Here is a 13,029-nt window from a genome sequence, read left to right as displayed (position 1 = left end):
TTTACTCTATCAATCCATTGGTTGAGGGGTACACTCACAACTTACTCATTTACTCTATCAATCCATTGGTTGTGGGGTACACTCACAACTTACTCATTTACTCTATCAATCCATTGGTTGTGGGGTACACTCACAACTTACTCATTTACTCTGTCAATCCATTGATTGTGGGGTACACTCACAACTTACTCATTTACTCTGTCAATCCATTGGTTGTGAGGTACACTCACAACCTACTCATTTACTCTATCAATCCATTGGTTGTGAGGTACACTCACAACTTACTCATTACAAAGCTATAAATAAAAGTGGGATAAAGGCACAAATATAGGGACTATTTCTAAATACTGCTGTTACAAGCTCAGAAAGTTGTTAGAATAACAGGTGTTGCATTAGCATGAATTTTTCAGTAAGGTATGAAGTCTGAAACTCAAATGTCCATCATTATTTTCTAACTTCAGGCTTTAATGATTTGCCACTAATGTGTCAAAAAAACACAATTTTATAGAGCAAAAATATGAGACAAAAATCTGTATAGTTGAAAGATATACCAGCATCCTAGAGTAATGCTCTATTTGTGTGTGTGTGTGTGTGTGTGTGTGTGTGTGTGTGTGTGTGTGTGTGTGTGTGTGTGTGTGTGTGTGTGTGTGTATAAAATTATTCCTCACCATATTCTGATATGTAGAAACAGAATACAAATAATTAGTTCGGATAAAGTCTCTTAAGCTAGCAGATCTAGAATGCTGTCTCTCTCTCCCTCTCTCTCTCTCATGTCCTCCCTGTAGGAGGAAGAAAGACGCCTTGTTGAAGTTTCATATAGTTTATTCAGTTAAGTAGGTAAATAGACGAGTGTTCTTGTTTTAATACATTACATTCAACAGGTCAGTTATTTAAAGACATGGGGGAGCTGATTGGAGGAATTTCTGAGAGATGGAAAAACAAGGAGCCATTCCCAAAGTTTAGAGTTTAGTTCCTTATTTGAATATCCTTGAAAGACGGGGGAGGGTTTACCAGCTCAGCAGCCTGTGGAGCCGCATTCTTAGTTAAAGTTTTTGTTTTATACATCACTATGAGTTGCCCTTTACAGAACTTTATTTAAGAAAATACTTTCATCTGAGCTTCATCAGATCCATTACTCTTCAGACTTCCAATGAAAATAGGCTCTGTCGCAGTCGGACTTTCCCAGTAAACAATGTTAAATGAAATAAATAATATAGTGGTTTATAGTTTGAGCATTGAAAATTCTTGCTTTTACATGGCTATCACTGGACTTTGATAGCCTGTTTTGCATCATATGTAATATGAGACCCTGTGTCTGCCTTTGTCGGGCTCATATTATTTGAAGTGGATTATGAAAGCTTTATTACAGAACTTTTTCCAGTATGACTTGCCTTGTCAATTTTTCTATCACATGTAATATGAGAGTCTGTTTCCACTTTTATGGGGCTCATATCTCCTGAATTACATTATGAAAATCTAATCTTCTCTTGTTTGGCAAATTATTAGTGTCAGTTTACAAAAGGCTCATATCATAATTAGTGTGACCAGTCCCCCTTCTTCTTGAAGAAGAAGACAGACCTTTCTACATGCAGGGGAGGCAGTGACTTAGAACCACACTTGGTGACTCCTATTTGTGAGAAGTACATGCATTCAGAGAAATAGCAGTGGAAAAAAGTCACAGAGCTCATGGATGTGCACAAGTAGGAGCAAAAGTGTAAATAAAGTCTGAGACCTCAGAACCTTTTGTATAGGCTTTTTGTACCAATGGAATAAAAATCCACCAAGTGATGAACTGCAGACTATACAAAACTGTTAATAAAAATAAATATGTCAGATCATCTTTGGGCATAGGCAAAGTGTGCCTACGGTATAAAGTATACAGGGTGTGCAGATGGGCCCTAGGATAAAAATTTCCATTGTACTGCAATTTACACAAATTCTGTTAATGCAGATCAGATGGCTGTAGGGTATCCACGCTGAGGGGGAGAATGCTCCTGGTCTTAGAGTGTGGTTCTATGGTGTTCTAGTCTGAGGCCTTCACTAGAAAGCCTCTTTCTGGGTCCAGCAGCTAGTTAGGGCTCTTCTGTTCAGATTCTTACTCTGTTTAGTTTCCAAGTGGTAAAGTTAGGACTCTTCTGTTCAGATTTTTCCTCTCTTCTGGTTTCAGATGGTGAAGTCAGTGCAAAAGAAGGATAGATAAAAGTGCTGGAAACTGGGAGGGATCAGGTGGAAGGGCAGTTAACCAATCTTAGGTTCATAGGATCATAGGTTGGTACTAGGCTAGCAGCCCTAGGGCCTATACAAGCCTAGCCATAACAATTCCCTGGATATTTCCTCCCACAATATTTACTTCACTGGACCCCTGTCTAGCAGGGTGACTGACTTGATCCCCAGGGTGAATTTCCTATCTCCCATCCAATTGTCAAGGTTCCTTTTGAAGAGGGCCAAGGAGGCGCTCTGCTTGACATGTATGGGCAGTCTATTCCAGAATATGGGGAGTCTCTGAGTCAGGAACCTATCCCTCCAGCATGTTTTGTTCATTGTGCTGACAAGGTTTAGATCCCTGGAGCGTGTGGCTCTGAGGGATTGGGATTTCTTTAAGTGGAGCATGTCCAGCAGCTCAGGGTTTGACATGGCCTTGTCTCCTGAGAGAGGGGGTGGTTTCATGAGACCCAGAGTGGGGTTATATAATGTAAGAGGCTCGTGTAATCAGTATGAGTGTTAGGTGATAATCAAACTAGGCAGCTAGTTTTTGGCCCCCTTTTCTCACTCCTAACAACAAAACTAAAGCTCAAGTCCTAAATGATTAGTAAAAAACATTTTCAAATACCTGAAAGTTACTGTTTAAATCTGTACACATTATGAGATAAAAAGCATTTTCAGATTCCTGACAGATATTGTTTATGTTTGTACAAATCTAGAGATCACCCAAAAAATAAATAATAATAATAATAATAAAATAAACATAGCGACGATTCCTGTGTCACTAATTCACCAGATAAACTATACCAAGGTAGATACAATGATCTTCAGTCTAATTTATTGATTGGCTTTCTCATATTAACAGCTGCAGTTTGAGTTAGTTACCAGTATATGTCCAAATCCTGGTTTAAATAGTAACTTCCAGGAAAGACTGCTATGTGTTTATGGTTTATAGCTTATATACATGCTTTGTTGTCTCACTTTCACTTTTATTTCATTGCAGTACTATTTTACATTAAATATTTTATTCTAGGACATTTAAAACTTCTAGCCTATGGTTAAAAAGCAAATATTTTGTTTCATTCTATGTACAAATGGATTAACAGTTTCTGAATTGAGAAAATAGCTGAAAAGGAAATTTTAAGGAAAGGAAAAAAGTTAGACCTGGGGATTCAGTAAACTCCATGTAGGCTTAACGTGAAGTCTACATGGAGTTTATATGCTTGTGCGATGACTAACATAGTTAATTGCATATGCAGGCCACACACCAAGTTTAAACATAAACAAGTTCAGTTTCGTGGCCAGCACAGAGTTGCTGGCCAGGAAACAGTGTAAAGCAACACAGACAGCAGCAGACATTTAAACCTGTTTACCTGCGGGCAAACTAGGTCTGCATGTTTGCATGGAATGCCGCAATGATTACCAAGGGTATTAATAAAGCAATGTATATAGTTCCAACACATTATATGAAAGTGTATACAGTGCAGAGTATTGTGGAAGCCTGTTTCAGACACACTGAAGAAAAGTTATGTAAATGATCAATAAGGGTACATAGACTGCATTATAAATAAACAGTCAGGGGAAATGTGTGTATTGATTAGGGACATACAGACAAAGTGTAGGAATTAACACGGAAAGACGACAAGTGAAACATGGTTATATACAGCAGATGAATCATGACAGATTTGACACAAACTTCACCCCCCTACCCCCAACATCCATACCAGAAAGTATACCTGACACCAGTCCTCTGCCTAGTATCTCTAGGGATCAGGTCATATCTGCATTTTCCAAGGCTAAAAACATGACCTCAATTTTATCAGATAACATCCCAGGTTGTTTACTAAGCAATCCAAAACAGGACCTAGTTATTTATTAAGCAATCGAAAATAGGACCTAGCAGACCCAGAAACTCCAAAACAGCACACCAAGTAGCAGACTGTAGAAACCACCAAATAACTGTAGAAATCCAAGTCCAAATCCAAGTCCACAAATAAATCCACAAGTAACTCGAATCAAATAAGTCCAATGGATGACACAAACACTTTAATACAAGTTGAAGCGCTTTTCGTCTACTGACTTCATTAGACTTCCTCAGAACAATACAAATAACCTTAAATTGCCATCTTTAAATACTATTAAAAGCGTCAGCTGACATCAATTAAAAGATATTACTGGCCAGTATTAGTTAAATACAAACTTTAACAATAAAATCAAAACAGAAAAAGTAATAATAATAAATTAACTAACTAAATAACTTAGTATTTTAATATTTTACATCACGAACCCTTTTTTTAATGTAGATGAATTTTCCTAACATGTTGCAAACATTCATTTAAAATAATGTAATGTTATAGCATAAGCTTGGATCCATAAAAATCCCTTCAAATTACATAAAAATGAAAAGAATTAGCGTCTTAAGCTTTTTAATTTCAAAAGGCAACTAATTGAACACAGGTCATTAAGACCTGGAAATGCATAAGAGTTTAGTTTTATCTGCCACATCAATTCTTTCTCTTCAAGCAATAAATGAAGGGGAACACCCTGGTCATTGTTCAAAATTTGATCGATTATCATAAACTTAAAGGAATGGTCCTTGTATAATGAAACATGTTTGGCTACTGCATTCTCTAACCTACCTTTCTTTATAGCGTATAAGTGTTCATATATTCTGTCCTGCAGTCTACGTTCGGTCTTACCTACGTAGAACCCTGGACATTGTTGGCACATAGCTAAATAGACCACCATACGTGAATTACAGTTAGTTCTGTGTTTCAACATATAAGTTCTGCCCGAAATAGTAAACCTGTTAGCCTTGAAAATAGTACTACATCTATTACAGTTTTGACATTTAAAAGTTCCTGGAGTTTTAACAAACCTGGGTATAGGCTTTTCTAGTAGTTTTTTCAAATTACTACCTTTCCTAAAAGTAATTTCAGGCCTTGATCCCAGTTTATTGTACAACAAAGGGTTAGTTTTAAATATATCCCAATTCTTTCTAATAAGGTCGATTATCATATAACTATCAATGTTGAACGTTAAAATAAGTCTAGGATGATTCTCTTTACTGACTGGTGAATTGTCATATAGTACTCCAGTAGTTAAATCTGAAGAATTTAGTGAGACGTTCACATTATGTTGTTCTCCCATTACAGGTGCTAAGTGAGTTTTGCTAAGTATAGGTTTAAATACTCCTGTATTTCTTTTAAGGGTTACTTCTCCTATTAGTGAGTCCACTAGGGAAGCTGGATAACCCCTCAATGTGAACATAGATTTCAAATGTTCACATTCATTTTTAAAATCTACATCAAGACTCACTATTCGGGCTGCTCTCACGAGTTGCCCTTTCACCACTGACTTCTTCTGAAAATTTGGGTGACAACTTGTGTAATGTAACAGCGAATTTGAATAAGTAATTTTTCTGTGGATAGTAGAAACAAAAGCCTTCAATTCAATATTCTTCTCTAACCATATATCCAAATACGCAATTGCGCTGGTACTAAAAGAAGATGTGAATTCTAAAAACGTTGTTGAGGAGTTAAACCTTTCAACGATGTTCTCACCAATTTTTCCATCCCCTTCAAATATTATAAAAATATCATCCAGGTATCTAGTGTAAAATCGGATTTTCTCCATCAACACGTGGTTGTTAAAGACATGTTCGCCTTCCCAAAATGCCATCACCATATTAGCCACGCTGGCTCCACATGGGGAGCACATAGCTACTCCTACTTTCTGTAGGTAAAAGTTGTCCCCTAAAATAAAAAAGTTGTTATATAAAATTATTTCAAGTAGTTCAATGACTAATGAAATTTCCATAGAAGGGGCATTTTTCTTTTTGAGCATAGCCGCAACCCATTCAGTGGCTATAGTGTGAGGAATACAGGTATACAAGTCTTTGACATCCACTGTCAAAAAATTGCAGTTAGAGTCAAAGTCTAAAGTGTTGATTTTATCCAAAAATGACCAAGAATCTTTGCAAATTTGTTCCTCATCCACGAGATATTTTTTAAGGATGGAATCTACTACTTTCGCACAAGTGTAAGTAGGTGATCCTCGGCTATCCACTAAAGGGCGCATAGGCGGATGAATCACATCCTTGTGGATTTTGGGTATACCAAATATTTTAGGATATCTTGGATGTAAAATTAACATGTATTGATAGTATTCCTCATGCAATCTGCCTTCAATAAACATATCCTCGATACTACTCTTAATACTGGAGTAAGCCCTATTTGTCTCAGATTTAGAACTAAGCTGGTATGCTGAATTATTGACCAAATTGGTCATCCTATTTAAATAATCCTCCTGGTCAAAAATGACAGCCCCTCCTCCTTTGTCTGGTTTACACACACGTAAATTATGAGTACGAACAAATTCTATCAAATCACATTCATTAATCTTAGCTACGAAATTAGTAGAATGTTTCACCTTGTGTCTCAAATCCAGTTCACACATTGTCTCAAAAAATTGAATAAGAGGGTGAAGGGGGGGATTAAATGTACTGGGTACCCAGAAAGGGTTAGATTTAGTGTTATTCCCTTCATAACCTCCCATCATCAAATTAAAATTCAATTTTCTGGTGAAAAGTTTAATGTCTATAGTTGTGTTAACTAAATCCATATTATTTTTAGGAACGTATGTGTAACCTTTAGCTAGTAATTCAACCAGTTCATCAGGCAGGGTCACAGAAGAAAAATTATAAATTTTAAAGTCACCAGTGCTGTTCAATTTGATGTCAGGTTTCATAATCACTAAATTATGTTCATCACTCATAGTTAGATCAACTACCACAGTTGCAATATTATCAGGAGTTAACCCCCCATCAGCGTTAGCTCCAAACAGATCATAACTAATAATCTCTTGGTCCAGTCCTTCAGTTATGCTATAACATTACATTATTTTAAATGAATGTTTGCAACATGTTAGGAAAATTCATCTACATTAAAAAAAGGGTTTGTGATGTAAAATATTAAAATACTAAGTTATTTAGTTAGTTAATTTATTATTATTACTTTTTCTGTTTTGATTTTATTGTTAAAGTTTGTATTTAACTAATACTGGCCAGTAATATCTTTTAATTGATGTCAGCTGACACTTTTAATAGTATTTAAAGATGGCAATTTAAGGTTATTTGTATTGTTCTGAGGAAGTCTACTGATGTCAGTAGACGAAAAGCGCTTCAACTTGTATTAAAGTGTTTGTGTCATCCATTGGACTTATTTGATTCGAGTTATTTGTGGATTTATTTGTGGACTTGGATTTGGACTTGGATTTCTACAGTTATTTGGTGGTTTCTACAGTCTGCTACTTGGTGTGCTGTTTTTGAGATTCTCAGTTTTTGTTTTTTGTGCACCTAGCAGACCCACTTAGCTTCCTTTTTAACCATAGCCTGAGAACTGGCTTTGTTCCATCAGAGTGTAAAACAGCAACAGTAATTCCCATTGCACAAAGGGGGGGGGGCATCAACCAACCCTGAGAACTATAGACCCATAAGTCTAACCAGTCTCATCTGCAAGGCCATGCAAAGAATCATAATAGGCCTTATCAACAAGGACATAGGTGACCTTCAAGCTCTAGACCCAACCCAATTTGGCTTAGTTAAGGGTAGATCATTCTTATTTAACCTAGTATGCTCCTTTGAGAAAGTCACCAAAGCCTTGGATGAAGGTAAGACAGTGCATACCACCTATCTTGACCTGGCTAAAGCTTTTGACACAATTCCCCACTCAGGTATCACTGAGAAACTCTCCCAGCTGGGGACTAACCATTACATCACTAGAAGGGTAGCCAATTAAACTGTCAAAGTTGGTGACTCAACCTCTACCAGTGGAGCTGTCACCAGTGGTGTAATATAAAGATCTGTGCTGGGCTGTTTACTGTTTGCAATCTATTTCTTGCAAGTTCAGGATAAAGTAGATGGTCTTTGGCTTAACAAGTTTACTGATTCCAAATTGGACAAAATCATTGAGTCTTCCAACAGTGTTAACATTTTACCAGAGGGACTAACAGACAAATGAATGGTGTCAAAGCCACTGTCTAAAACTAAATGCAAAAAAGTGTCAATATTATTGCCTTTAGCAAAGTGGAATTCCATGCTAATTGCAGTACTGACAACACTTCCCAAGCTCAAACTCAATGGTGCAAGTCCTGGGAACACAGGTAGATAGGAATCTGAATTTCAACCACAAAGTTTCCACAGTGGTAACGAAAGCATTCCACGTATGCACCTCATAAATAAGGGCATCGCATCCAGGTCTGAGGATGTTATCACACCACTGTACTCAACCCTCATCAGAAAACTAATAGAGTATAATACTCCTTTTTGCATGTACCTCACCAGACACCTGCAGTAGCTGGAAAGACCACAGGGGCTGCTCACCAAGCACTTACAGGGCCTCCAAATCATGCTGTGACATACATGGATAGACTGAAAGCCCTGTCACTGTACTCTGCATCATATAGACTGCTAAGAGTTGACTTTTACCTGGCCGGCATTCTCTGACCCTGCTCTGATGGAAATCCTGCTCATCTGCAAATCTAAAGGCACAAGAGTTAGTCACTCTAGGGATCTTAACCTAGCTTGTGACATTAACAGAACATGCACGAGAAACAGATCTATCTCCCAGTGACCTCCTGTTATCTGGAATAAACTTCCAAATCACATGAAGCAGAGGTTCTCATTGACCCTATTCAAGTATAACCTAGACAAATGGATGGCAGACTGCAAGTTCACCCAAGGGCTTTCATCTATGTCCCTCATGGACAGGGTAGTCGGTGTTGATCGTAGACTCATTCTGCAAATTACATCCACATAATAAGGACAATTGGGGATACTTTGGATGAACATTGCTAGGCCTGTATGGGCTCTAGGGCCGCTAGCCTAGTAATGTCCTATAAACCTATGAACCTATGTCAGAAGTTCTCAGGGACCATATTACCATAGCTGTTATAGAATAAGCTGTAATGCAATAGCAGAAATGGTCATCAACACATTAGCTCACATCACAGATTGTACTACTCTCTTTTAGCCATACTGTCCATCCACACCTCAAAACAGCACATCAATGACAGCAACATCAGCATATCAACTGGTCATAGGACAGTATTAGGCTGATGGCACATAGTGAAACTATCATGTGTATGTGCATATTTGTTAGATTGCATTACATTCTGCCACCGTCCATATAGGACATGTGCACCACACCATGACAGAATTAGCAATCACACATGCAGTTGTCTGGAAATGGCATTGGCTCATGGAAAGACTATGCCTCATGATGTGTGTATGCATATTTGACATGAGGACATCCTTCACTCATCTGCAGGAAGGATGTCATGGCCAGAGGACAAAAGAGGATGTGTGGGGCTACAGGGAAGATATCCCAAGTGGTAGTGAAATGAAGAGCTATTCCAAAGATCACACAATGACCATAATGTACCCTCAACCAGACACACAGCGGTACACTGGGCTTCATATGAATATTACACCTGTGTAGGCATAGAATATCAATGCCATGCAATGTCAGAGTAGCAACACCACATATGTCTAACTGTAACACTCTCAAGTTGCACTTATGGAGTATGATAGCATCATTGTATGTGAGGAGAACATGTTGCGAGCAGTGTAGGGCATGGATGTGGAGTGACATCTGTGTGTAAATTGTCACAAAAGTGATAGTTCTATGTATAGACATGCAAGTAGCTTGCCATCAGATTAGAATGCCTATGTGTGTAGTTAAAGTAGATTGTAAACATTGCACTTAATGTTACTGCCACAGCACAGGCTTGTCTTGAACACTGTCAGTGCATGTTACACAGGATGACATAATCATTGTACACTACAACAAAGATGTTTGCAGGAGTGTTGTACATAACTGTGAACTCACATATCATTCTAAAACTAACTATTTTCAGACCACAGTACTTAAAACAAGTTCCACAGCACAATTATGGCTTTTATAGTGTTGGAGAATACTTTATAGCAGAGTCTAGTGAGAGGAAAATGGTAATAGTAGTATCCCACATGCTGATGTAAAATGCTTTCTCGAATGTCAACCAATTAAACAAACACACACCAGTTGACAGAACTCCTACCTGTCTAAGTACACCACCTAGAGACCTCAGTATTTAATGCAAGTATTACAGCAGAAGTCTGACTTGGAGAGTGTCAGAAAACACTTTATAAGTGATGACATCAACAGTGTCTGATGAGGAAAAGATGGTAATAGTAGTGTTTCACATGCTGGTGTAAAATGCTCCCTCTGATATCAACCAAGTGAACAAATACATATACACACACAAACACACACACACCAGTTGATTACAATGAGAACAGAAACTCTACCTATCTAAGTACACTAAATAAAGACTATATTAAAGTGCCACAGCAGAATTATAATTCAGAGAGTGTCAGACATCACTTTATAAGTGATGACATCAACAGTATCTGCTGAGGAGAAGATGGTAATAGCGGTGTCTCACATACTAGTGTAAAATGTTCTGGCTAATGTCAACCAAGCACACACACACACACACACACACACACACACACACACACACACACCACTTGATTTCAGAAAGAACAGAACCTCTACCTATCTAGGTACACAGATTAGAGAACTCAATACTTAATGCAAGCACCACAGCACCCATCTGATTTTTATAAAGCTGCAGGGCAATTTATAAGGAATGACATTATCACTGGATGTTAAAGAGAAGATGTTGGGAGGCTTGAATGAAATGGATGTTTAGTCGTGTATAACTGTCAAAGTATAGGTACTCTATGAGATTGTAGTGATTACCGCAGGATACACAGTTATACTCTTCTGACTAGACAGCCACACACACACATCAGTTCACTGCAGTGAGATTTGAACCCCTACCTAAGTACACAGACTAGGAAACTCAGTAGTTAATACAAGCACCACAGCACCTGTTTGTTTTTTATAAGGCTGCAGCACAATTTATAGTGTATGACATCGTCATTGTATATTTGTTAGAAGATGGGAGGCCTGCCTCAACTGGATAGCTAGCCATGAACAACTGTCAAGATATTAAAGATATGCAAGTTACAAGATTGATGGGTATGCAAAGTATAGCATTTGCTGTTGTGTTTCCAATGTGCAGGTATGCCTTAAAAAGATAGTTTTGCAAACTATATGCAAACAGCTCTACACATTATGACAAACACTGGAAAACTTTGAATGTGTATTGTCAGTATAAAATGTCCATGGTATATAAGAAAGCTTTTTTATTTATTTCTGCAGTGCACCTGATATATTTGTGAACAAGTACTATGTCTTGCCTTGTGGATATGTATTAAACAGAGGAAGTCTTTTTACACCACTGTGTGTTGGCCTCCTGCTTATTTTGTGGTTGCCCAACAAATACTGAGAGGCTAGGTTTCAAGTGCATGAGTGTGGATAACAGATAGTTCCATTCCTGAATTTACATGTATATTTGGGACAGATGGGTGCTAGCTTTCCTAAATGACTGTTCAGGTCCTGGAAAAAACAGAGGTGAATGCTGCAGCCCTCTCAAATGAGCCCATTTGCAAGGGATTGTTGGAAATCTGGCATGGGTCTTCTAAATGCTGATGTAGATTTGCCTTGGATAAGTTCCTAAAGATGGTCTCTTTTGGTAGTGGTGGTGTTACCCCTGACAGAGAAGATTACTTTGATGTTGTTATCCCCTTTGGTATGTACCTAAACAGGCATATCCAACAACTGGAACTTCCACAGAGGCTCCTCAATAAAAGAATACAGAGCATAAGTAAAATGTCCTATGCGGACCTCCTCAAGGCCCTATCCCTGTATTCTGTCTTCTACAGGCATTTGAGGGGAGATCTATGCCTGGCATGCAGGGCATCATCATACCCCCACTTTGATGGACCTCCTGCATATCTACAAAAACAAACAGCACCAGAATTACCCGTTCTAAAGACTTAAACCTTGTCTGTGATATAAATAGGTCCTGCTGGAGAGATGGGTATGTATCCCAGAGACTACCCTGTCTATGGAACAGGCTCTCCATCCATGTGAAGCAGAGTTCCTCGCTAACCCAATTCAAGTGCAACTTGGCAATTGGATTGGAAACCGGAAATTCATCCCTGGTTTGGCACCTATATCTCTAATGGACACAGGTAACCTGTAAATGGTTAACCTCCCAATCCCCTGCTAGGGTATCTGAACTTGTCAGAGATTTGGGATGCTTAGCTAGGCTTACAAAGGCCCTTGTGGTCATTAGCCTAGTAAACACATATGAACCTATGTTTTTACTTATCCTTGATTGACCAGGCTAGTCCCATTAGCATAGTAGAGTCTTTTCAAGGGTAACACAAGGTGGTACTTAAAATACTAGGGGAAATTTAGCCAGGGCATTGTAGAACTTCTCCTGCTGTTTTCGATATGTGCCATGGGACCTTTTCAATAGGTTCAAGGGACCTTTTACATATATCAGAGCTACCACCAATTCAAGCAGATAGGACTGTGGTTTAAAATTTCATCCAAGGGACAGCATTCACTTTATGATGCATTTTTGTGTCAACAATCAATCTACCTAGTGTAGGAATAGAATCTGCAGCCCTCTGCAGTCTGTAGTGCCACTGACACTGCTGATTTGTGGTCAGAATTACCCACAGATTAAGAGACACAGGGCGAGTGCAGGCAGGGGTTACAGTGGTAAGGACCAGGTCAAGAATATTAAAATCTCTAGTTGGTATTTCTACAATTTGCTCTAGTACATTGGTATTAATGGAGTCTAGGAAAATGCTGATGTGGACAGAAACTATTTTACATGTGTAAGTCTGCCAAATTTGTCTTACTA

Source organism: Protopterus annectens, chromosome 2.part2 (assembly GCF_019279795.1).
Source record: "Protopterus annectens isolate FY-2018-M chromosome 2.part2, PAN1.0, whole genome shotgun sequence".
Taxonomy (NCBI): domain Eukaryota; kingdom Metazoa; phylum Chordata; order Ceratodontiformes; family Protopteridae; genus Protopterus; species Protopterus annectens.
Note: the sequence above shows the minus strand (reverse complement) of the source record.